The sequence below is a fragment of the Pteropus vampyrus genome, unplaced genomic scaffold (assembly GCF_000151845.1).
Source record: "Pteropus vampyrus isolate Shadow unplaced genomic scaffold, Pvam_2.0 Scaffold1, whole genome shotgun sequence".
NCBI classification, from domain to species: Eukaryota; Metazoa; Chordata; class Mammalia; order Chiroptera; family Pteropodidae; genus Pteropus; species Pteropus vampyrus.
In genome coordinates, this window is record NW_011888782.1 from 8,903,532 (window position 1) to 8,928,838 (window position 25,307).

Genomic DNA, 25,307 nt, shown 5'->3' on the forward strand with positions numbered 1-25,307 from the left:
GTGTTCCAAAACAGCTAAATATGAAGGTCCAAAAAATAAAGGTATTTTTTTAACTGCCACATTCACTCCAAAGCCTGTTTATCTCCTTCAGCATCCCAAAGATTAAGCACATGTCCTGCTTAGCTCCATAATCAAGTGGCAAATACGCTGTACCACTGACATCACAGGACAGTTGCCAATGAAACTAGCCTTCTGATGCTGAGTCCAGCTCCACTTTCTCACAGGTCATCATTCTCATACCAGAGAGCAGCTGTCTGAGCAACCTCTAGATCATGCTCATATTATGTTGCCAAAGCTGGGTCAATGACAACCTCTGGTGGGGCAAGAGCAGGTACAGTGACAAATTCCAAGTTAGTGTTCAAGCGAGCCAGAGGCAGGGCTTTTCAAAGTTGTACTTATTTTGGCAGAAATGTCATAGTACTGAAGATTCTTCTCTCAGTGGAAGACAATTGATTTTGCCTTAACTTTTCTCTCCTTGATATTCACTTTGTTAACACACAAGACAATCGGGATGTTTCCACATACTTGTACCAGATCTCTATGCCATTTGGGCACATCCTTGTAAGCATTATAATGGTAAACTGGGCTTGGATGTAATAGCCATCTCTCAGTCCACCAAATCTCTCCTGACCAGCTGTATCCCATCCATTAAACTTACTAGGTCCTCTGTTGGTGTGGAACATTAGGGGATGGATCTCAACACCCAAGGTAGCTACATACTTCTCAAATTCACCAGTCAGATGTTTCACAAATGTAGTTTTTCCAGTCTCATCATCACCAACCTGTACAAGTTTGAACTAAATTTGAGGTTCTCCTTGGGTAGCAGTCGTAATGTTACTTCCAGAAGCATCTCCAGGCTTGACTGAGCTAATCTTACTATTAGTAATCAGTTATTGTGTCTTTCCCAAATCTTTGAGTAAAAAATCTTCTCTAGAAGGTGTGTTTATATTAATACTATGGATTTGTTTAAGCTCTTGCTCTCACAGCACACCAAAGTCCTAGAATATGAGTACTCCTTAACAAAAAGCATATATTTGGTCTAATTTCAACTTAGACCTATCTAGGTTAAGTTGAACTACACCAAGGGCAGCAGCTATACAATAGTAGTTCTAAAATAAAAACTGTTTTTTTACTCCCAGTCTATTTCTATCTTCTATATTACGCCTTGCCCCAACAGATTTGTATTTGTGGCTACAGTTCAGGAATTATGGATTCTACTTAGAGTTTTACTTAGAAACCTGTTTATAACATAGCTTACTATTAAATACATCCAGATATTATATAAAATAAAAGTAATCCCATTAACATTCTTTCCATAAGGAAAAAAATACATAAAGCAGGAAAATCATATTTATCCTTAAAAATTGTCTAGTACCTAGAAACTTCTGCAATGTTTCTAAATCTAAAAAGTAGAAAATGCAAAAGGAAAACTTACTGTAATAATTGGGAGAAAATAAGAAAACATCTGATGATGAAGAAAACAAACTGACATTTATTGAAACATTATCCAATTCCAGGCACTTCAATACATACTATATGTAGATTAATCTTTTGTTCTCATTATAATCCTATCAGGTAATTATTACTAACATAAAATGGAGTCTTTGGGGATTTAAATAAAAACATGTACAAGTTAATTAGAAAGTGGCAGATACAGAATTTGAATTCAAGCCATGTGACTACAGAGTGTACTCTTAATCACCATGCTCCTTGCAAAACAAAAATGGATTGCCAAAACATGAAGATTATCCCATTATATATCATGAGTAATTAGTTCACCAACTAGAAATTATGGAAATTTCAGAACCATTGCCACTGCCACTACTATCATGAGGTAGTCAATATGGAAACTTGGGAGATTTAGAAGAGAAAAACGATGAGAAAAGTTGGAGAGACAGAAGAAGTGGAAGTGCTAGAAGTAGCAAAGGTGATAGTAAAAAAATCAGAAGACTCAGAGAGAATGAGTTAGGATGGCAGGAAAATTAGAAGCAGTAGAGTCATGAGCATCAGACCCTGCAGCAAAAGAAACAGGGTGTGACAATTCAAAAAAAGACAAACATTTCTGCAGTGAAGGGATCCTTGTGAAGGAGGCAAACATGTGGACTGCTGGGAGGTAGAAAAAGGAGAGGGAAGAGCATAGAGGGTAACATTTAACTCCATCCATAAAGAGGGTTAAAAGCAGTCAGGCAATGTGAAATCCCCATTGCAACAAGAACGTTAGCGATGACTTCAACTATGCTTCTAGGGGCTGCAAGGTGGAAGGTACAGGTTCTATCCTTCCAGAAGTCAAATTAGGAAAGACAGAAATTGGGTCCCACCAAATGGAGGAGTGTGTGATTTTAATTTGAATTAGCTGCCATGATTTCATAATTAGCGAATTCTCATACAAATACACATTCATGTTTTTTTTTTTTTAATAATCTTGGGTAACTCTGGACCTTTTAGAGTAGGCTTCTTTAGCTTCCTAGAGTAGACATTATTCTTACATCCACAACAGTGTCAATTTCATATTCTAAAATACATATTTTTGTCATGCTTCTACCTGAAATCATTTTAACAATATTAAATGCATAAATATGTGATGTCTTCCAATACACAAATATGTGATGTCTTTCCATTTAGTCCTTCCATTTCTCTTAACAATATTTTATAATTTTAATATTAATTTTATAACTTGATTAAATGTTATTCCTAAATATTTTATCTTTTTTGATACTGCTGTGAGTGGAATTGTTTTCTTAATTTCGTTTTTGAATTGTTCATTGCTAGTATACAGAAATACACTTACTTTTTGTGATTGCTTTTATATCATAACATTTCTAAGCTCATTATATCATAACATTTCTAAACTCTGATAGATTTTAGTAGATTTAGCCCAGATTACTGTAATAGTCTTCAATCTAGTCTATAGTTTTGCTTCTGTCCAATTTATTGTTCACGGTGCATCCACTGATCTTGTATATTATGTTTCTGAACTTATAGTGTCCTCATTTACAAGTCTTCAGTCACTCTCTATTGACCTTAGGATAAAGTCTAAATTTCTCAGTGTTTTACAAGGTTTTGCTTATTCATACAGTTTTCATACAGTGTCTTCTCTCTAACTTCCAGGCTTATTTCTTGCTATTCCATTCCTTGGACTCTATGCACCAGCCATATTGATTTTTTTTTCCTGGCAGGGGGATCACAAAATCACCATACTTTCTTTTTGTTCCATGCTTTTCAACATGTTGTTCCCTATATCTAGAGCATTATTTTCTTCTTCCTCTTTACATATTATATTCTCTTATTTTTCAGGGTTCTGCTCAAATAAGGTTTCCACTAACCATCAATTAGCCTTGAATATGAAATCTTGTTTCTATGCCATCACAAATCTCCTACTTAAGACTTTATTCTAATTTTTCTTTGTGTAGTTGTTTATTTTTTATAGAAAAAATTTTAGCCCTATTGTTCACTTTCATCGAATCATTCAACAGATGTTGCAGATGAATAGGACATTTGTGATATTTAGACTCAAGGAATTTACAATCTAATATGTTAACAATTAAACAATCAAAATAAATTATTATAAACTTTAAATCCATGAAAAAATTATTAGAATTGAAAACAAACATTTTTCTGTTTGGTTCAATGCTGTATATCTAGCACGAAGGATAGTCTTGTCATCTGGTATAAGTACAATAAATACTGATTGAATAATATGGGACACAGAAATGAGCAAATAATTGAGGAGACTAACAGGACACTATGAGAAGCAACAACAGAGAAACCTATAGATAGGGGATGAGGAAAAACTTATTAGGAAATATAGCATTTAATGTGAGAACTAAATAATAAAGAAGACTGCTATTGAAAAAGTGAAAGAAAGATCATTCGAAACAAAGAAATGGTTAGAATGCACGAAATTCATGATGGATGGTGGATGGACAGATGGATGGATGGATGGATATATATATATAATAAAAAATATATAAATAAATAATAAAGAAATATTCTCTGCATTTATCAGGAATGACTCACAAACTACGTCTTAAATTCTTGAATTTGGACAAGGGGTTTAGAGACATTTAAGCAAAGTTAGACTTGTGCTTTATTATATATCATCAAACAATAATGTCATCAAAAGGATGATATTAGGCTCACACTCCATCCTCATAAATAGGTCTAAAATATGGTGTTTTAACCAAATTTATCTTGTTTTCTTCTGGCTTAGAGTCCATCGGTGATTCCCAGTGTCTTGTCTAGCCCACACCTACCCACTTGGTTAGGGGACCAGATTCTATGTTCTGAACCAGCTGTTACTCTACTTTTGTCCATTTGAGGTTAATATCTGGAGTCTCCTCCTACAATGACCCACTCATCAAATATCTAATCATGTCTTTTCTGGCCTCAGCCAAGTCTAATTCACCATACTCTTTGGACATTATATATTAGCATCACCTGGGAGCTTGTTAGAAATTCAGATTTCCAGACCCATTGAATCATTTTCTGCATATTAAGAGAATTCCTCAGATGATGTGTACACACGTTCAAGGTAGAGAAGTACTGCTCTAACTAATCTACTCCTCAAATTCCACTATAACTTCTTTTCAGCATCCTGATTCTTCTCACTGGCAGATTTATGCAAGTATCAGAGTAACGCATACTGAACCTTTCTGAATTTTGGCATTCCTATGGATAATTTCTTTTTTTCTTTCATTAAGGAAAATTGCTATTATCATGGTTGGTGGAGGGCATAGGGGAAAGAATTAATTCTAGGGTGTTGTTACAGAAAAAAAAAAAGCACTGTTTGATGAAAGCTTGAACAACACCTGTTAATCTGGTTAGCAGTATGATCCACATCTACAGCAAATGAGGAATGATCTTATTAAAAGTAAAAGGAGGTGGGCTGGTATAAAGCCTTCCCAACCTCATAATAGGATCACTGTAAGTACTACTTCAAAGTCTTTGATCCACTCTAAGTTCACATGAGTTGCTTAGAGGATGACCCTTTATTAGAGCAGAACCTTCAAACATCTGTCCATCATATCAACATCATAATATATTTGCCATCTATTCTTCTCTTAGAAACAAGATATTTGATAGACTTGTAGAATTCCAAATCAAACTTGTGGCATCTCTGGCAAGTGAACTAATTGCTCAGATGACTTGTGTTTTCAAAGATCCATTAACCACAGATGCCACTAGAGTGCCACTGACTTGTGAAATTCTGGATAATCTCTTCACCAACAGCATCTACTACAAGTAAGTTTTAAATGCCATAGAGAAAACCCATAATCTGCTATGAACATAAATGCTTATAGTAAAGAGCCAAGTCATTAAAAACTGGTATTAGAACTCACCAGTCTAGCCTCTTATATTCATTAATCAAACTTAGAACCCTTTAGGATGCAGAGGCAATTTAATGGAAGGAGAGGCCAGGTGACTCATGGACATCTGATTTGTTTCTCAACCATACATTATCTATCACCACTATTAACTCAAACACAACTCTGCTTGGTCCAAGGCAAAATAAAAGAACACTAAAGATTTTACAAGCTCCATTCTACAAAATAGTCTCCAGCCCCTCCCAATTCCTTCTTTCTGACCTTATCACCACATAATAATAAAGAGTGAACAAGTAATGTTTCAGATATTTATCTTACTCGGGGGCCTTTTCCTGCCCTTTGATTTCCATAATTTACACCACCAGGAGTCATAATCAGAATCCTTACTACCTCAGGTTATAAAACCAAAGTCCTAAGTTATATAGATGGTATTACATATACCAGCTGGGGGAAGCATACAATCTTCACCTTGCCCTAATTATATTCTTGCTTATAGCATACCAAAACTGATCTTAGGTACTGTCTGAAGGGGAAATTTGTGTGTGAAAAATAGTAATCTTTATAATCAGTATGCTTAATTTCTATTAAAATTATAAATATGATTTTTTTCTTAAAGCCCCTAAGCTCAACTTAACAAATCTTGCTATTTTATTTATAAATTTGGTAATTTGGGTTAATTAAAATTAAAAATACTCATTTTCCCTTTGTCTTTGATTAGTTTATAAATCTGACAGTTTTAAGTTCCCTATACATGTATAACCATTATATTTAGATGATTAAATGCCATTAAATAATTGAAACATTAATCATAATTTTCCTAAGCAGTTAAAACACCTACAATTTAAATCATGGTTTTTCTAAGGATCAAAAATACCTTAAACATAAAAAAAGTGCACAGATTATAACATGTTCACAAATATTATTAATGTAATAATTGAACTGAATTAGTTTGGCTTATTTATTCATCTTTATCCTTACTTTCATACTTCCACTGGGATTTTAAAATTATTGAATACTCATAGAGAGTGGAATTAACAGTACCAATTTCAACCAACTCTTATCAGCAAAAATTTAAGACTAGGAAACAATTATAAATTTGGGCTATAAATTGCAGAGCTGTAACTAGGACACAGAAACCTGGGTACTTTCTAGGATTAATTGAGTGTAAGTGGCATATAAGGGCTAATATCATTGGGGTTTTTCAAGTCCATGTTTTTTTCTCCAAATCACATATCATACATCTCCTGGATGTTCTTAGGTTTCATTTTACATAATTATTACTGTGCCTTCAATGATAAATGTTTCTTTATTCTTTAGCCTCTATCACAATTTAATGTTACTTATTTTGACTTCCCAAGCCTTTTGTACTCCAAATCTGGATTACATTTTTTAACTGGTAGTGGCCACAGTTAATTGCCTATCAACTATCCCTTATACCCACCCTCATTTCTAATCGAATTTGATTTCATTCAGGAATTCATTCCAGGTAACCAGAGGAGTCTGACCCCATCTTCAAATTCAAGGGTGTTTCCTAATGAAAATAAGTCAATTACAGCAAAGGCAGATGGACACCTGAAGGCTCTTGTTAGCCACTTAGAGGCAAGCATGAGGCTAAAGTTGTCCCCAGCAGATTGAAGAGAAGAAATGGCTGCAAAATTCTTCAGTTAACTTCTGGGAGCCATCTTATGATGACTTATGATCATTGACAACCAGCCTTGTAGGGAAGCTAACACTGTGCATGACCAAATGACATGAAAAAGGCAGGGGTCCTTGGTGACATGGGTATTGGAGCTTATCCTATCTCTGAATGGTCCTTTATATTCGTTTTTTTTTTCTTTTTTAAATAACAAGATGCAATAAAAAAATCTATGTAAAATTGCAAAGAGATTTTAAGTTCAGATATTTAATAATGTCTGAATGTAGTATGCACACAGTTCAAGTTGCTTAATATAAACTTTGTTCACAATAACTCACCGGAAATTTTTTTGCCCTCCCTTTAAAATACTTCATATTATTTGCTCATTGCTTTGAGGAATCATCATTTTCTTTATAATGCTCAAAATGTAAGTTCCACACCAGTGGACCAACTTTTAACAAGCTGCTTCATTTTTTAAACAATATCCCTTTCCACCTTTATTTTATTTTTTAAAAATATTGTTTCTCTCTAGAAACAACAAGAAGGTTCTGGATCATTCTGAAATTCCTGTCACAAGGAACTCTGGTTCCTTTTGGGTAGGACAGTATTAGGAACCAACATCTGAATGCAAATAGGTTTTTCCACATGATTAATGGTAGTTTTTTAAAAAGTGACACCTCTTATAGCCCATTTGGTAATGCAGCTAGAAAATATTTTTAAAGGTGATAAATTCATATTGATATTTCTGATGCAACTCCTTAAAAACTAAGTCTTTTAAAAAAATTTTAGACCAAAATAAAAATATTTACAACAAGCTTACTTAGAAATATTTTAACTCCTCGCTGGAATTATACATAGAGTCCTCTTAGTTTTTAGAACCATTGTCTGTCCCATGAAACCATCAGTGAGTAGTTACTTTAATAGCAGATATTCTAAAGTGCTTATCTGTAAGAAAAGGTATAAGAATAGAAAGTTCATTTTGTAAGAAAGAGCCTTTAGCTTTAAAAAATATCAAGGAATGGGGAAGAGGGTAGATTCAAACTTTCTGGCTATGTGAGTTCATTCCTAATTTTCTGCTGTTTCAATATATAGATATCCTTATGACTAATATTAGGGTTCTGTGACCATAATTCTCACCTTAACCTACCAGTACTTAATCATACCATCTGTATAAACCCTGAAATTTAGGGGGTTCATAAATGATAAGCTGCAGGCTCATCCTGAATGTGAAATTTATAATGCAGCACTGCAGTGAAGCATCTTGACTGAAATGGATACATTTATAATGTTTCATAAAAAGCATCAGGCAGTAAGATTGTATCTTTATATATGCCAGACAAATTTTTAAAGTAGCTTATGCAAACTCTTGCAATAAACAAGCTAGCAAAAGATAGTGACTTGTACTTAAAGAAAGTGAAGATCACAATATTGGAAATGTGCCTTCTATAGTATCTACTGAATACACCAGCCCAATTCCTTCCTTATAGTTTCCAAAGGACAAAAATATATATTCTGCAGAAGGAAGGGATAATTTCAGGTACTAAATCTTTCACAGCTAATTAAAAATTATTAGAAAACGCAGTTTTTTTCACCTTATATGACATAATCATTTACACAGCAATCTTAGGAAGTTTATAAACTCTGAAAGTGTAAGATCTAGAGTATAAAAGATCCAATGTGTAACATGTATATTGGTCATGCCGTGTTTAGCACAGCTATATTTTCTCAAAAAAAAAAGAAAAAAAAAAAAAAGGCCTTTACCAAAGTGATTGGACATAACATGTATTCTTGAATGTGTCCATGATCAAGATGATGCTATAGCTAGGTGTTGTCATGAGAACAGGAAGCAAAACTTTTTCACAGGGAAGATTTAACTCATCACAGCAAAGGGGATCACAAATGGAGGGGGAAAAGAATTGTTCACATCAAGAAAAAAAATAGAGCACAAAGTATTTTACCATTAAAATAGCCTAAATGAAGGAAAGTGTCAATAGGTTTTTAAAATTACTCTCAGAAGTGAGGACTTAGTTAGGCAAGGAATCCAGTATGATTCCTTCTGGATCCAACCTTTGCACTTATTTACTTGAATTCTAATAGTATATGTGATGCTTGAAGGAATAAAAATGAGGGATACTTAGAGCCTCTAATCAAAGAAGGCACTCTTGTTTTAGTTACACAGGGAAATTTACTAGCGCATGTCCCAAGAATTCTCTCCATCTTGAATGCCACAGCTTTGAAGGTTTTGCTAAGGTGGGCTTTCTGAAGGCCACAAAAAGATAATGTCCTTGAGCAACACGAATAGTTTAATAGGCTTTAGAACAAGTCATATCTGGGTTCAGATCCTTACTCTGCTAACTCATTAGCTGTCAGAGTTTGATAAGACACTTAAGTCTTTGGACCTCATTTTCTAAGCATGATAATAGTGCTTGATAGTACGGTTGGGGAAAATAAAATATGTAATATGCAGAAGCAAGCGGCACACTATGTGAAGAATTAAGGCTATTTATAAAACCGATATGTTATCTGTTCAAAAATGACAGAAAAAATCAATGTTTTTCAAGAAAGCATTTGTCATACTGCCTTAGCCATACTCTATGAAGCATATTCGGAAATTGTTAAATAAAACTATTCTCTTCAAGTTGTACCCAATTTGGATATTGAAAAAACATCAAGGAGTGTAGCACGCTCCTTATATACTTGGGATAATTGATGAGAGTCAACTAAAATAGTAATCAAGTATTCATCCTGAATTTTATCAGTATTATAAGACTGAGGTATTCTAACATGCTCTTTGATATCTGTATTAGTTACCTATTGTTGCATAACAAATTATCCCAAAACTCAGTGACTAAAAACAACATTTAATATCTAGCTTCTGAGGGTCAGAAATCTAGGTATATCATTTTAGATTTCTATAACACCATTTAGAACACACATATAAAATATGGCAAAACTCAGAACGTTTCAAAAATGTCAACATTAATGTAACCGTGTGTGCTCCTACAAAGTAGAGGAACTCAGGGAGAGTGAGCCTTTACACTTGGTCTCAGCTAACATCAGACACAAGACACCAAGAGAATTAACCACCATGGACCATGGAGCCAAATCCCATAGCTACTGTCTTAATGCTCAGTGCTGTGTGCTCTAGACATGCAGTGAACACTCCCCAAAGCCTGTAAAACAGACTATTTCACTGCCTTTGGTATTTCCTATGAAACAATATTTTAGTTTAGGTAACGTGCCTGGGCAGTATGTATACTTTGACTTACAATAGTATACTAGAGCTAAAAGTAAACAGCTTAATTCCAGGAAGTACCTTTATTCAGGGAATGTTGTATTTTCTACCTCACTCCTTATGATACATATCGTACTTTCAGATTTCATTCTGGAAGGATATTATACAACTTAAAAGTTAACCATCCGCATCCTCTTAAAATGGAAGGAATGAAAAATTAAGCAAAAAAAATCACTAAGGAATTCATAATTTAGTTAGGACTTAGATATTTCAATAATTATAAATTTGAAAATGGATGGATGTCCAAAATCACATAAATTATAAAAATTTCTCATGTAGAAGTAAACTTTCTTCATGGTAATAGTACAGGTTTTTTAAAAGCTACCCTTCAAAAGTTTTTTTGGACAAGCCTTAGCTCATCTTGATTTTTATTTTGTTTCTTTATATCTTTAACATTAAATTAGTTGATTTTACCCCCTCTGTATCTTTTAAATGATTTAAGCCTTTTCCTTAGAGAATGTCTGTTTCATTAGATGTAAATTCCATCCTTTTGTGCCTCATTACTGCCTAATCCAGTCTTTCAAACCTAATAAGCAATACATTCATTTGGCTGACTAATTGACTATGAGTTTGAATTATTGTACCAGATTTTCTCATCCATAAATTATGACTTGATGGTAAGCTGACCAATTCATAAGCTGCATCAGGCAAAGGACAACAGAATCTCATCTAGAAAATAACTGTTCCAATTTATGCTGCTTCCAAAATGCCCAATTAATTCTCAAGTTGTAACTTATTCCCTGGAATAACCTATCTTATTAAATTTACGTTCCTTCAAATTAGAAGATTGTTTTAAAACAAAGAATGTTACACACTCAATCTCTCTTTGTTCTTCAGATGAGATACCCCAAATGTGACTGTAATTGGCTTAATGTTTTTCTACAGCATCTTAAAGTTTTTAAGGTACTTTCACACTTGCTCTACATTCAGGTCCTGTGAGTCAACCAGACTCAGCATATTTTACTTTATCTGACAATGTAAAAATGGTGACTTGGAAAAATAAAGAGAGTTTTGTAAGGTCACATTACTAATCAGAGGCAAAGCTGGCACCTATCCCAACGCTATTTCCAATATCCTACCTTGCCTTTCTCCCATTAATATTTTTTTTGTGATTTTATACTCCACATGAGCCTACACACCCACACATAGTTTAGTCATAGACTAATGGAATGTCATTATTTTCCAACTCTCATTTTATGGCGAGAGAGACCACCTGTCTCTACTATACATATTTCTTCTACTATAGCAGCAACTTTCCCAAGGTAAGTATACATTTGGTGGTACCCAGCTGAACAGGATGATGCAGATAGAGGGAGGAGGGAGAGGACTTTTCTGCCAGTTTTAAGGACACTCTTTATTACCTCTTTTCTCCTCTCCATTACATACACCTTAGGGATTGAGAAAACAAATCAGCATAGCTCACATCAGCCAGCGTGTTTATAAATGAGCAAAAGGGGGGAAAGAATCTGTTTCCAAAAGTGTAGGGGTAAAAATTGAGATGAGAATGATAAAGCAAAACTCTGCCTCTATCACAAGCTCATATTCTCTGTGTGTTAATGTAGAAGGAAATGAACAAAGACAATTCAAGAGAATTAAATTTACCTCTTGCAGGCCTGTCAGACCAGCATCTCCCAATGACAGATGTGACAATTACATTCTGAGGCCATAGGTATAGGGACTGTCATGTTGTGGTTTTTTAGTGGTTACACTATTGAATTGGGTTCCCTCCTTTAGTTGCTTATATTTTAAATTTTCAATTTAAAAAAAATGAGAAAAATACTTCATTATAAGAAAAATAAACTTTGAGCTAAATTAGAACTTTCCTGAGGGGTCTTAGAAACAAATGAAAGAACGCATTAAAGAACAGTACAGTAAAAAAAAAAAAAAAAAAAAAGGAAGTTTATGTTCAGGATAAAAAGTTAATAAGGGCCCCCAAATCTAACATTGCTTCTTTCTTTTGAATGATTTTTGAACATTTGCATTAGGCAAACTTTCAACATAATTTTGCTGAGCAAATTACTTGACCTCTCTGGATTCCAGTCTCCTAATTCCTGTGTACCTGAGTTTTCATTAGAATTAAGTAAGTCAAGGTATGTAAAAGCATCTTATAAGTACACATGTTTTACCTTTCACTCTCCTGCCTCTTCGAAAGAGTGCACATATATTAGGTGTCCAGTCATATGATCCAGACTCATCATATTTTTTCTTCATAAAATATTTATGTTATCACAGTGACATATGGTCTTTTCTGGTTTATTTTAAAATTTTTAGTGTAACTTCCATTTCTTATGTAAAAAAAATTTAGGGTAGAGTACCTTGGCTCAGTCAAATGTGACACTCAGATGAGCCTCTCATTTACTATGCAGAGTTAACTACATTTCAGTCAGAGGTCTATGGATCCATTAGGTAGACAGGGCTCTGTACCAATTCAGGGATACTTAAACCCCCATTTGTACAGAATGATTTACATGGGGCCCGCCAAGTCCTATGGGAAAGATCTTGAACTCTGTCCGAAATTTAAATTCAGAAATATGTAAGCAGATTAATTGGGGCTTTGGGAGGTTTAATTACCAAAGGCAGCCACTAAGAGGAACAAAGAGAAGAAAATCCCTGTGGGTAAGAAAGAAATCTGACAGAATAGACTGGAGTCTGTTGGGTTTCAGAGGGAAATGATTCCAAGCCCAATGCAAGGGAATGTATAACCAGGCCTCAAACTAGCATCCTCTACCAAACTGCCTGTCTGCCCTTGGAAAGGAGAGAACTATGGTAAAAAGAAGAGCACAGGCAGCAGTGCTGGGGGACTACCCTCTCGTGGAAGCTGACACAAGAAAATATTTTTTTAATTATTTATTTTTTTGTCATTTGTTTTTCTATTGCCTAGAACAAGGGGAAAACACTTAAGCTTCACAGACAGATTCTCTCTGGAAAAGTTCTGACATGGCAGTTCAAGTTTATCTGGACAATTAAGGTCCACAAGACCATAAAAATCTAATGAGTTACTCCCTCACAAAACCCATGTATGTATGCCTTATTCCTACAAACATCTGTTGTCCAAAATGTAGGGAAAAGGGAAATGAACTAGAAGTTTTTAAATTTGGTGTCAAGACAGACCTTCCATCCAAACCCTACTCCAGCGTAGGTGAAGATGCCTATATACTCATGTGAGAGGTATAACAAGAGAATAAGGTCCAGCATGCAGGAATTATCATGGAAGGCTGCAAGCTGCAGACAACACTCTGAATCTTTTCAATAAATTTTGTAATAACCTTTTATAAATGAAACCCGGCATGCAACTTATACAACTGGTTTCCTCATTGGTTTTATGGACATAGTGGTAGAATGGCAGATACCTTTAAAAATTGTCCACAGAATCTGCTTTAGTGGTAGGAGACTGAGCACTCCAGATGGACCAGAAACAACCCTCAGCTTTGGGGGAAAGGAGGTAGTAAAAACACAAAGTCATGGTGGGGGCTGGGGAATGGTTGGACTCCAGATTCTACAAGGTCACCCCAGAGGTCAAAGGGACTTATCAGTCCTGGGGATTCAGGAGCTGACTGACAACAGGGCAAACAATAGTCCTTAATTATTACAATGATTAGTGCTACAGAGAAGCTTAAAAGGGAAGAGATAAAGGCCCAAATTCCATGGAGGTCAAGAGTTGAAGGAGAGAGAACACAGCCATTCTTGTCCAAATTCCCTGTGTGATCTATTAAGCTTGAAGAAATAATAATATCCTGGACTGAGAGGTCCAATGTGGTAGCTACTCCCTATATATGGCTATTTAAATTTAAATAAAATGTAAAGTTCATTTCCTTAGTCATGCTAGCTACATATCAAATACTCAATAACCACATGTGGCTAGTAGTTGATACCATATGGGACAATACAGCTATAGAACAATCCCATCATCATAAAAAATTCTATTGACCAGCACTGATTTAGAAGTGACCTTACTTATGACCAAGAAACTACTGCCTAGAGGGCACTTGAGTTAAACATGTAAGGATATTAAGTGATACCTAAATTGAGTGTGTGCTAAATAAATAATTGTTGAAACAAGAGAAAACATCAATAATACAAGAATCTCTACTGTTCGAACAAATGGGAACAAGAAGTGCAAGGCATCAAAGTGTTACTGATAAGGTGACCCTAAAAATATCAGCCAGGAGTGTTCCAATCACATCAGTAATGACATCCAGATGCTCTAGTAACAATAATGATAATGATAGAGTAAAATTGTATTTGTTCATACACAGTTGCATTTCTATAGCTGAATTAGATGCCACTACACTTGGGTGTTTTGTGTGTGTTTTTTTTTTAAATTGCTTGTGTGTATAACTTTTTTATTGTGTAAGACTGCATATTGCAATCACCATTACATTTTGTAATGAAGAAAAAATGAAGCAATTCCAAAATAGGCTTCAGGATCATCTTGGCAATGGCTCTCAGATCCTCCAATCCTCCTTCCCAAATGTGAGCAGTGAAGTATAAACAGGTGTATTAATAATACTGGTAAGACAAATTTTAAGAATTTACTGACCTTCAATGTCAGTAAGTATCTTCAAATTGGGAAGTGTTTCTAACGTTCAGGTTAGATAATTATCAGTTTTCTGTATTAGTAAACAATGTTCTGTTTAAAAAATTATTTTACACAAAGGAAATATCATTAAACCTAAAATTGTTTTAAGGAAATATAGTTATTGGCTTCATGACCCATCAAAGAGCATTTAAGAAATAATTCCTTTCAAACAACAGAAATCAATTCAAATAGATATTATTCAAACAAAGCATTAGCTGTGTTTCTGATACTGATGTTCAGTTCAATTAAACCATGGATGTGTAAGCTAAAAGAGACATGTTAGTGTTACCGTTTATATATAATCTATTTTTCTTTCTTTTGGAACTACTGCAGTCAGTATTTCTATGCAAAAGCTATAGCTGTTGAAGCTTCATGATAATAAGCATTTTTATATCTAATCTGAATTGAAAGAACATATCACTCAAGTGTACTTAAATGTTCACACCCTGACCCAGGACAGATAAATAATTAGAACCAACTACAAGTTGTGGAAATATACTTTTTATCAGTTACTTCACACTTATCCCAGTGAATTCAATAAATTTACTTACACAGGACAAATACTGGGTATGGATGATCTAAACTAAGATGCACAACAAAGCATCCACTATTTATAAATGCATTTGGTCTAAATGATGCTAATGAAGCAAAATAAAGGAGTTTCTCTATGTATAAGTTAAATTTATAGAAAGAAATATTTAGCCTATAACTATAAAGTAAATCTCATCCTAGCTAGCCTTCTCCTGTATTGATTTCAAGTGTCACTGAGATAAATTAATACATTTCTTTCACTCAGTTAACAAATATGAATTAAGTACCTATTATTTGCTCTGGCAAATTAAAACAAAAAAAAAATGTAGTGCAGGAGACAGAACTTAAGGTTCTGTGGGGGCACAGACAGTTTTAAATAGGGTGATAAAGGAAAATCTTATTTGGGAGGTAGACATTTGAGCAAGGATTTAAATGTAAAAGGTGAAACTGGTAGTCATGACAATCTTTGCGGAAGTAGTATCCCTGAAAGAAGGAAAAGTCAGTGCTAAGGCCTCAAGACGGAAGCACCCCTGGTCTATTAAAGAGCAAAGAAAGCAGTGTGGCTGGGCCAAACAAGTGTTTGGGAAAGAGGTTTTAGAAGAAGCTAGAAGGTAAGCAGGAGGCAAGATCAGGTAAAGCCTTACAGGTCGTACTTTTGCTTTTACTTGGGGTGCCATCATGGGTTTCAGCTGAGAGGAACATTACTAGATATATCTTTAAAAGTATCATTCCAGCTTCTTTATTGAGAATAGACTGTAAAGGGGCAGGGGACAAAGCAAGGAGACCAGCTAGAATGCTATGGGAGTAATCCGGGGGAGAAATGGTGATGTCTGGGACTGGTGTGATATCTGATACAATAAAAAGTGGCCAGATTGTCCATCTACTTGGAAAATAGAATTAACTAAATTGTCTGATAGAAAACAGAATTTTCTGATGTCAAGTATTAACATCTCATTGTAAGCTAATAAATTCTTTAAAAAAATATAAATTTATATACATACATCTATATTCATATAGATATACTGATATCACATCCTAATTATGATATTTAGGAGAGCTCTGTTCTTCTCCAGCTAATAGTCAATAAATACTCTGTACCATGCAGGAGAGAGGTCAGAGTTTAAACAGATCAAGAAAACTCTTCTAAAGGCTGAAGTTCTTTTCTGACAAAAGCTACTTTTGGAGAATTCATGTAGTCATGAGGAAATGAATATTTTAACCTTATATGTCAGCTGCATTGGCCTTTGGGTATTATAATAGTAAATGAAAATCTAGCACAGCTTTTGTTGTCTTCATTTAGTAATATTAATAGCTGTGGTCTCAATTTTTTAATTGAAGTCCTCCTGCTTCCAAGGATACAATAGATTCCTAATTGATCCATTTTTCAGGTTCTGCACTTGTGCTCTCTTTGATATTATCTTTTAATAGCTAAAATTGCTTTACATTGCCCCCTTGAGAATATGTGAATCTTGCCTCTCATTAAAAAGTCTTTGGTAGTATTCTTAAGATCTCGATTTTGTAGCAGAAAATTAAAAGCTCTAAAGGAGAGATAATATTGATGAAAAAAGAATGGATGTTTTTAGATATCTATTATTAAGATTTCTAGTTGTGTATTTAAAATCTCAATGATAAACCCATATTTAAATTTATTAACATTTATAGAGAAAGTTATCCACATACTTTCCTTAATCACAGTTCTTTGAGAATGAAATTGATAGCCAAATAGAACATGCATTTAAAAGTGATGAAAATATGAACTATGTTTTAAGACTATAGCTAACATATTGGTATGCTGAATGTGGCATAAACTTTTGGAATTTGTGGTATAAACACATAGAAGAAAAAATGTAATTTAAACCTGTACAGACAACTTTCTTTGCACAGATAAGATATAAACACAAATAGTTTAAAAACTAAGGAATAAAATCTTCTGCAGCCTTAGGAAACGATGAAACAAAATATTTATGAAAATTAGGCTTAAAACATTTAGGTTATATAATTGGAAGGCTTTTATATTTTAAAAGCAGAAAGTCCTCCCAAATTGGTTTAATGGGACAATAGAGAGCATAAGAAGTGGTCCTGCTCCCTAAGCATGTACATGCGTTCAATGGGAGTGGACGAATGTATTGTTGAAGTGAGAATAATCCAGAAAATATCACAGCTGGTAATTTTCTGCAAAGGAATCCAGATATAAAAGTTAAAAAAAAAAAAAATGCCCACAGTGCTATTTGTTGTTTTGTTGTTTTTTTAATGGAGAAGAGCAAGACCTGAAGGTCAGTAGATCAGGCCATTGAATTTAGGGAGAAGGTTTAATAAATTCCTGTTCATTATGTCATTAATGACTGAAGGCTTGACACTTAGAGTGGGACCATCTTACATATCCAAGGAGGAAAGACCAACAATCTATTACTTTTTTCCCCCAAGGCCAAGGGCTTACAGGAAAAGGAAAGCTACCCAAAAGATAAAAGGAATAGAACTGAGAGAAGCTATGTGTCCTTACATGTATTTGAGTTATATAAGATTCTTCATTATATATTATAAATGACTGTTAAAATGCAGTGTATCTAATGATTTCTCCAGAAGAAACAAAGGGGATTGAACTACCTTCACAACACTACGGATTAAGAAAGAAAACTTCGCATTCTAATCCCTTCGGTGATATCAGTAAACCATCCCATGGGCACTGTCAGAAGGGTTTGGGTGTAAACAAATCTAATAATGATTTCAGAGGAGAGTGCAGATTCTTAAAGTTAATATGCCAATCCATCATAGCCTTAGCTCTCATTAACGTAAGGAGCAATCACATCACCTGACCAATCCAATAAGGTCTATTCTGTAGACTATCTCTATGCCTGTAAAAGGTCTGAAATATAAAATTGAAATGTGGGCTTCTTCTTTTAATGATATATAGTAACAGGAAGTAAATTTATGTCCTTATAGAAAACAATCGGAAAAAAAAAAAGGATAAAATATTTGAAACGATCATTTTCAAGGCAATGGACCTCAGGTAATGAAGGACAGTAGTCCCTGAGAAATGGGAAACAAACAAGATGAATTTTGTAATTGCCCCAGGTTGAAAAAGTTCCCAGGCCATAGCACAGAGAGAAGAAACCTGGAAGAAACTGGTGATCTCAGTGAGTTAATGAGATGAAAATTAGAGTCTGGGGAAATCAAGGCAACTAGAGTTCCAGAGAGGAGGAAGTTGAACAGAAAGAGAAAGTGCTCTGGAGAACTGTATCAAGTCTTGACTATTCAGCAAATTACTAATGAGCACAAGTGTGAGGAAATTTATCAAGACCTGAAAAAGAATCATCTAAAAGGATCAAATGGAATAGTACATGGCACTCATATCAGGCTAGGAACAGTGCCTGCTTCACCAGGCAGATTGGAAAAATCCATCATTCATGGGTAGTGTACTCAAGAAAGTCTTGCCTCAGCAGTGGAAAATAACTAGCTCTAGACTGAGCATTATTTCAGATAAACTTAACAAACATAAAAGCAAGATTTGAAGGAATAAAACTCTTTCCAAGTAATTTATTTACCCCAGGAAAAAAAACACAAAAATAGTTATAGAATTATAAAAATATTTAATACTCAACAATGTAAAACTTACAATGTTTACCATCCAATAAAAGAATACTAAGAATGCAAAATTTATTGAACTGTAAGAAATAGATAAATCTATAATTACAGTTAGGTATTTCAATACCCTCACTCAATAACCGATAGAACAAGTAGAAAAAAAAAAAAATCAGAAACAACATTAACAACCGACTTGATCTAATTGACTTTAAATAACCTTTCTACCCAACATATTCTCTTCAAGTGTACATAGAATATTTACCAGCTTTGTGAATTATAAGGCAAATCTCAATAAATTTTAAATGATTCAGGTCAGCAAGGCATGAACTTTGATAAAAATAGAACAAACTGGATATCAATAATGGAAAGATATCAGGAAAATATCCAAATATTTAGAAACTAACTAACTTACTTTTAAATGACCGATGTCAAAAAGGTAATCAAAGGCAAATAGAAAGTATTTTGAACTAAATGGAAATAAAACACAGTATGTCACAATTTGTAGAATGCCACTAAAGCTACACTTAGGGGATATTTTACAGCAATAAATCCTTACATTTGTAAAGAAGAAAGAGCTGAGATCAATCGTCTCATTTTATACCTTAGTGTCTTTATACCTTAGTATCTTTAGACATTAAAAGAATAATGAGTATGTATTAGTATCAACTCGATGCCTAAAATTTGACAGCTTATGTGAAATGGACACATTCTTTAAAATGGACAAGTTATTAATGTTCTCTCAAGGAAAAACATAACCAGAATAGCCCTAAATCTACTAAAGAAATTCATTCTGTAGCTTAAAACCTTTCCAAAATGAGAACTACAGGCTTTATGTCTCGACTTATATATCTAACAAACATTTAATGAAGAACTATTATCAAGTCTATACAAATTCTTCCAAAAAATTGATGAGAAGAGAATTTGTAATATATTCTATAAGTCTAATATTGCCCTGATACCAGACATTACAAATAAAGCCACACAGACAAAAAAATTCTAAACAAAATTTTAGCCAGTTGAATGCAACAATATACAAAAAGTATAATATATCATAACCAAGTGGTATTTATTCCAAGAATGTACATTCAATTTAACATTGGGAAATCAGTGAATGTAATTTACCATATAACAAACAACAAAAAAAAGACATCAAAATAAAACATATGATCATCTCTACAGGCACAGAAAAAGCATTTGACAAAATCTAAAATCCATTCCTGATTTAAAAAAAAAAAAAACCCTCAGCAAATTAGGAATAGAAGGAAACTTTCTCAATTTGAAAGAGTTGAATGACTTCCCCTCTGAGATTATACACAAGAAAAGAATTTATGTTCTCACTACTTATATTCAACGTTGTACTAGAAGTTCTAGACAATACAGTCAGATGAAAGAATGGGGAAAAAGAAAAGAAGAAAAAATAATCATCCAGATTGGAAGAGTAAAACTGAATTTCTTCACAGATAACATAACCATCTATATAGAAAATCTGATGGAATCAACAAAAAATTACTAGATACAAGCTCTATGTACAAAAGATCAATGTATTTTATGTATTACAGTAAATAAGAAACTCAAATAAAAAAACATGTTATTTATAATGGCATCAAAAATATAAAGTACTTAAGGATAAGTCTGACCTATATGCTTAAAACTGTAAAACATTACTGAGAGAATTTAAAGAAGACCAAATAAAAGAATAGTTATATGTTGTTCATGGGTTATAAGACTTAATGTTGTTAAAATATCTGTTCTTCTTGAATTACCTATAAATTCAATGCAACCCCAATCAAAATTGTAGCAGGCTTTTTTCAATTAAATAAAGGCCAAAAGTATGTGGATAGAGTCAAAAATCTTTAAGGTATAAACGCTGGTTCCACGCAGTACCTATTTTTCAGATTATGAGTAGAAAGAGAGGACTATGTTTCTGCTTCCTTTGCCCACCTAAAGGAACAAATTTGAAGGACTTAAGTGATGGTTTTTTTCATGCACAGAGCTTGGTTTGTAATAGTCAAGAGTAAGTGAAATTTATGCACACAAAAAAAAATACACCAGAGGTGAGAATAGACAGAAATAGAATGTGCCCGCCCCCAAATAGACTTACTGATAGAAAAATAGTCCCCAAGAATAAGTCACCTCTAAGATGTTGTATAGATAACAATCATGTTGTTTGGAGAATCTTTACATATATGACTCAGATACTCAGCAATCTCCATTGTATTCTACTGTCATTTATCACCAGCCTTGCAGTGGTTCTTCACAAATCCTCCATATAATCCACTCACAAAAATCATTACTGAGTAATGAAGAGGTTAGCAAAGATTTCATAGAGAAATATAGGAGAGAGTTCACAGAAACATCAAATTTAAATTAAAAACAAAAAACAAAAAAAAACCTATCTCCGTGTACTTCTCTGCCATTCTAGTGTTCTGAATTGCAAGTTAGTCCTACGCTTCCAAAGCACATTCATGTCATTGTCTAGTAAAATGAATGCCCTCTAATTAATGGAGTATCTTTTCCTCCTTAAAAAATAGCCAATTTTTGAGTGAGCATGCTCTGGGGGAGTTTTATCCCCTACCTTGAATTTCTCCACACCACACATCCTCCTCATGGGAGAGCTATATGGCCTTTTGGACCCTGATTAGCATAACTCACAGTATGGATGAAATTCTTGATTCTTGATTCAAATTACAAAATGAAAGAAGAGTTTAAAGATATCTAATTTAAAAAACTCAGATATTTCAATTTTTGAAATATTTCTTCAATCTTCAGTAAACTTTTCTCAAAATGAAACTAAATTAAAGACATATTGCCTTTACTTAAATATTAAGTGGCTAATATATCTGATTGCCTATGTTCTTTTCCAAATACAACAAAGAAATAACCCCAAGGAAAAGGACAAGCTCTTGTCTAAAATTTGACATTGGGGTGGAAAATCACACATCTAATCTGAAGTGTAATTGTTACCTATTTAGTTTTAACACATGTCATTTAAGCTATTATTTTTTTGTAGTAAAAAAAAATTGTAGAGAAGAGGTAGTAAAAAAAAGTCTTATCTCTAAGTTTACCTTTAATTTTAAAGGAAGTGAAGTGACAAGTGCCCCCTGAAGAAGATATTAGTCTCTTCATATTTCTATAACATTTTTAGGCTTTAAAGATGATAAAATTTGTTTAATTGCATCATTGCATATTTCAGAAAGAATTTATTAGTGAATTTTTACCAATCAAGATATTATAAGAATGGCAAGAGTTTCTTAAGGTAAAAACTTTTTTAACAACTGTTACAGAAAAAAGATTACTGCTTCCTGAGTCACTTGGATAATGATATTCTGTAATCTGATTTCAACTTTTCTGCTATTTTGATCTCATATGTAATTTTTTTCAAAATGTAATAAAATATATTTTTAATAAAACAATAACTATATTTCACACACATGTAGTTTGGAAATGTAGTTTAGTTGACTAAAATGAACTCTGCAGTTCAGTAGTCCTGATATCAGAATCTGCTTTTAAATTTATCCAAGTTAGTCACTCAATTATTTATTGACAATATCCACGCAAGCATTAACTTAGTAAATTGGTATTCTTAATCTTCGTCACCAGGGGAAAAACAATATAATTACTGTCAAATTACTGACAGCATGGTGTCTGGTCAAATTAAGTAACTTGCTATTTAATAATGAATCAAGTTAATGGTTTGGTTTGCAAATGTAAGTGTTAAAATTAATCTTTCAATGGTCTGAAACCATCACTTGAGATGACATAGTTTAATGACCAAAAAGTATTTATTAGTTTTACCAAAAACCTTGATCCGAGCAAGTCAAAACAGATTGTTAATTGTGTTACTTACATTTAAAAAATATCTAGTTTTTTAAAATTATTTTTCAGAATATGTCAATAATGTGTGTATAATTACAAAACAAGGAAAAGCAGAGAGAAAAACTTAAAACCGTATCCTCGTATTGATGTACATTAATCTATTGAGTGTCTACTATACATTAGGCACTGTGAAAGATGCAGGGGATTTAAAAACATATGAACATAACAGATCTGTTTCTGCAAGCACAAAACTGTCTTTTAGAGAGTACAAGAACTGGTGAGAATGGTTAGAAACAGGAAATTCCTAATGCACTTTGGTAAGTAAAGAAATTAAGATATTCTATACTGAGGAAGTAGCAGTAGGGACCCAGACACAAAAATCTGAAATATTGTTTTATTTAATACTCTCTATGACTCTGAGATAAGGAAATAGGTTCACAGAAAATAAATTGTTCAAGACCTCATAGTTGATAAGTTGTTCTATTTGACCCATTAATGGATGTGTTCACGAAGGAGTTGATGAATGAATGAAAGACATGTGTCTGGAGTTCAGTAGAGAGGACCATCGACATATATGTGCTGCCTGATTTTTGAAGGCTTTGTGGGTGATACTGCCCAGCAGATGTTGGGTGATACTGCCCAGCACATGTATTCAGAGAAATCTAAGAAGGAAAATTTTTTAAGTGTAATGTAAAAGAACTATGCAAGTGCTATTATGATGGCCAAATTCAAGCTATTTATAACATCATTTCTGAACTTCTACCCTAAAGAAATTTTGTAAGTGGACCTTAACTTCAGTTTTTCTTCCCAAACAGTGATCCACAGGTCAAGATGAACCTAATCTCCTGGTCCTGCCTGAGAGAATCCAGTCAGATCCTACCAATATTTAAACCCACAGTCAGGTTACCTAGTTTTAACTCTCCAGATCCAGGCATTTCTCAACTGAAGGCAGGGTCTGAATTTTCCAGCTACTCAGTATCCTATTTATTGAGTATTAAAATTCTAAACAGCCTCATTGGATGCTTCAGTTTCCTATTTACTCAATTTAATGATTAGGCTATTCTCTCCTACTTGTCTGTTCAAATCTTATCTCAGTTCCAGTGACACATCCTGATTAAAAGATAATGACATCAGGACCATGAGAAATTTAAAATGAATGAGGTGTTAATGTCACTCAAGCTATTCCAACTTTGATGCTAAACACAAATGATTCTCAAAAAAGAAAAAAATAATTTAAAAAATTCTTCTCATCTTGAACTGAATCTCTTTAATGATAAATTATCTCTTTTCTCAGATTTTTTTATACCTATCAAATCAAGATTTGGGAATATGTTTGTTTTTATGACTTTTCTCCACTACTATTGCCCTAAAAAGAAGTAATATCTGTACGTGTGGCTGGTACGCTTCTATGCATGACTTTCTAATGACTCTTCTTTATTAATATCTGAATGAAACCACTGCCTTTCAATAAAAAAAAAAATTGTAGCAAAAAAAAAAATACAAATGAGAATGAACTCAACAGTAAGATGCCACTACACATATGTCAGAATGGCCAAAATTCAGAACTCTGACCATACCGAATGCTGGTGAAGATGAGAAACAACAGGCATGATGAGAATTCAAAACAGGACAGCCACTTTGGAAGATAGTTTGGTGGTTTCTTATAAAACAAATATATTTTTACCATAAAACCCAGCAAGCATGCTCCTTGGTATCCCCACCCAAAAGGGTTAAAAACTTATGTTCATATAAAAGTCTGTACATGAATGTTTACAACAGCTTTATTGATCACTTCTAAGAAACCAAGCTATTCTTCAACAGGGGAATGGATAAAAAAAAATGTGGCATATCCATACACTGGAATATTAATCAGCACTAAAAAGAAATGAGATATTAAACCACAAAAAAAACGGAGGAATCTTAAATAAATGTTACTAAGTCAAAGCCTGAAAAGGCTACGTACTATATGATTCCATTTATATGACATATTCTGGAACAGGTAAAGCTATAGGGATAGGAAAACTGGTTTCCAGGAATTTAGGTGGAGGGAATAAGGAAAGGAGGAAGAGATGAATAGATAGAATACAGGGGATTTTTATGGCAGTGAATTTACTCTATATAATACTGTACTGGTAGATATATGTCATATATATTTGTTAAAACTCATAAAATGTACAACACAATGAACCCAAATATAAACTATAAATATAAACTTTAGTTAATGATATATCAATAGTGCCTCATCTGTTGTAACGAATGCACCATACTAACCCCAGGTGTTAGTAAGAAATATAGGAGGGGGATGGTGACAGTGTACATAGGAACTCTCTGTATGTTCCACTTATTTTTCTGTAAACTTAAGAACTTCTAAACAGCCTTGGTTAGCCACTCTTATATATGGACAGGTGAGTTGACTACACATTTGAGAAAACCTTTAATGTAAAAGGCAAACAACAAAACAAGCAAAAATAACAAAAGAAGCAACTTGGATAAAATAAAGACTATCAGAGAGAAAAGAAATCTTTAAGCAAAAAATAGAAATCT

The 25,307-nt window shown here is 33.6% G+C and overlaps 1 pseudogene; it reads right to left on the reverse strand.

The window, feature by feature from the left end:
- Window positions 1-218: 218 nt before the first annotated feature.
- LOC105288648 lies at window positions 219-645 on the reverse strand (annotated as a pseudogene).
- Window positions 646-25,307: the final 24,662 nt, after the last annotated feature.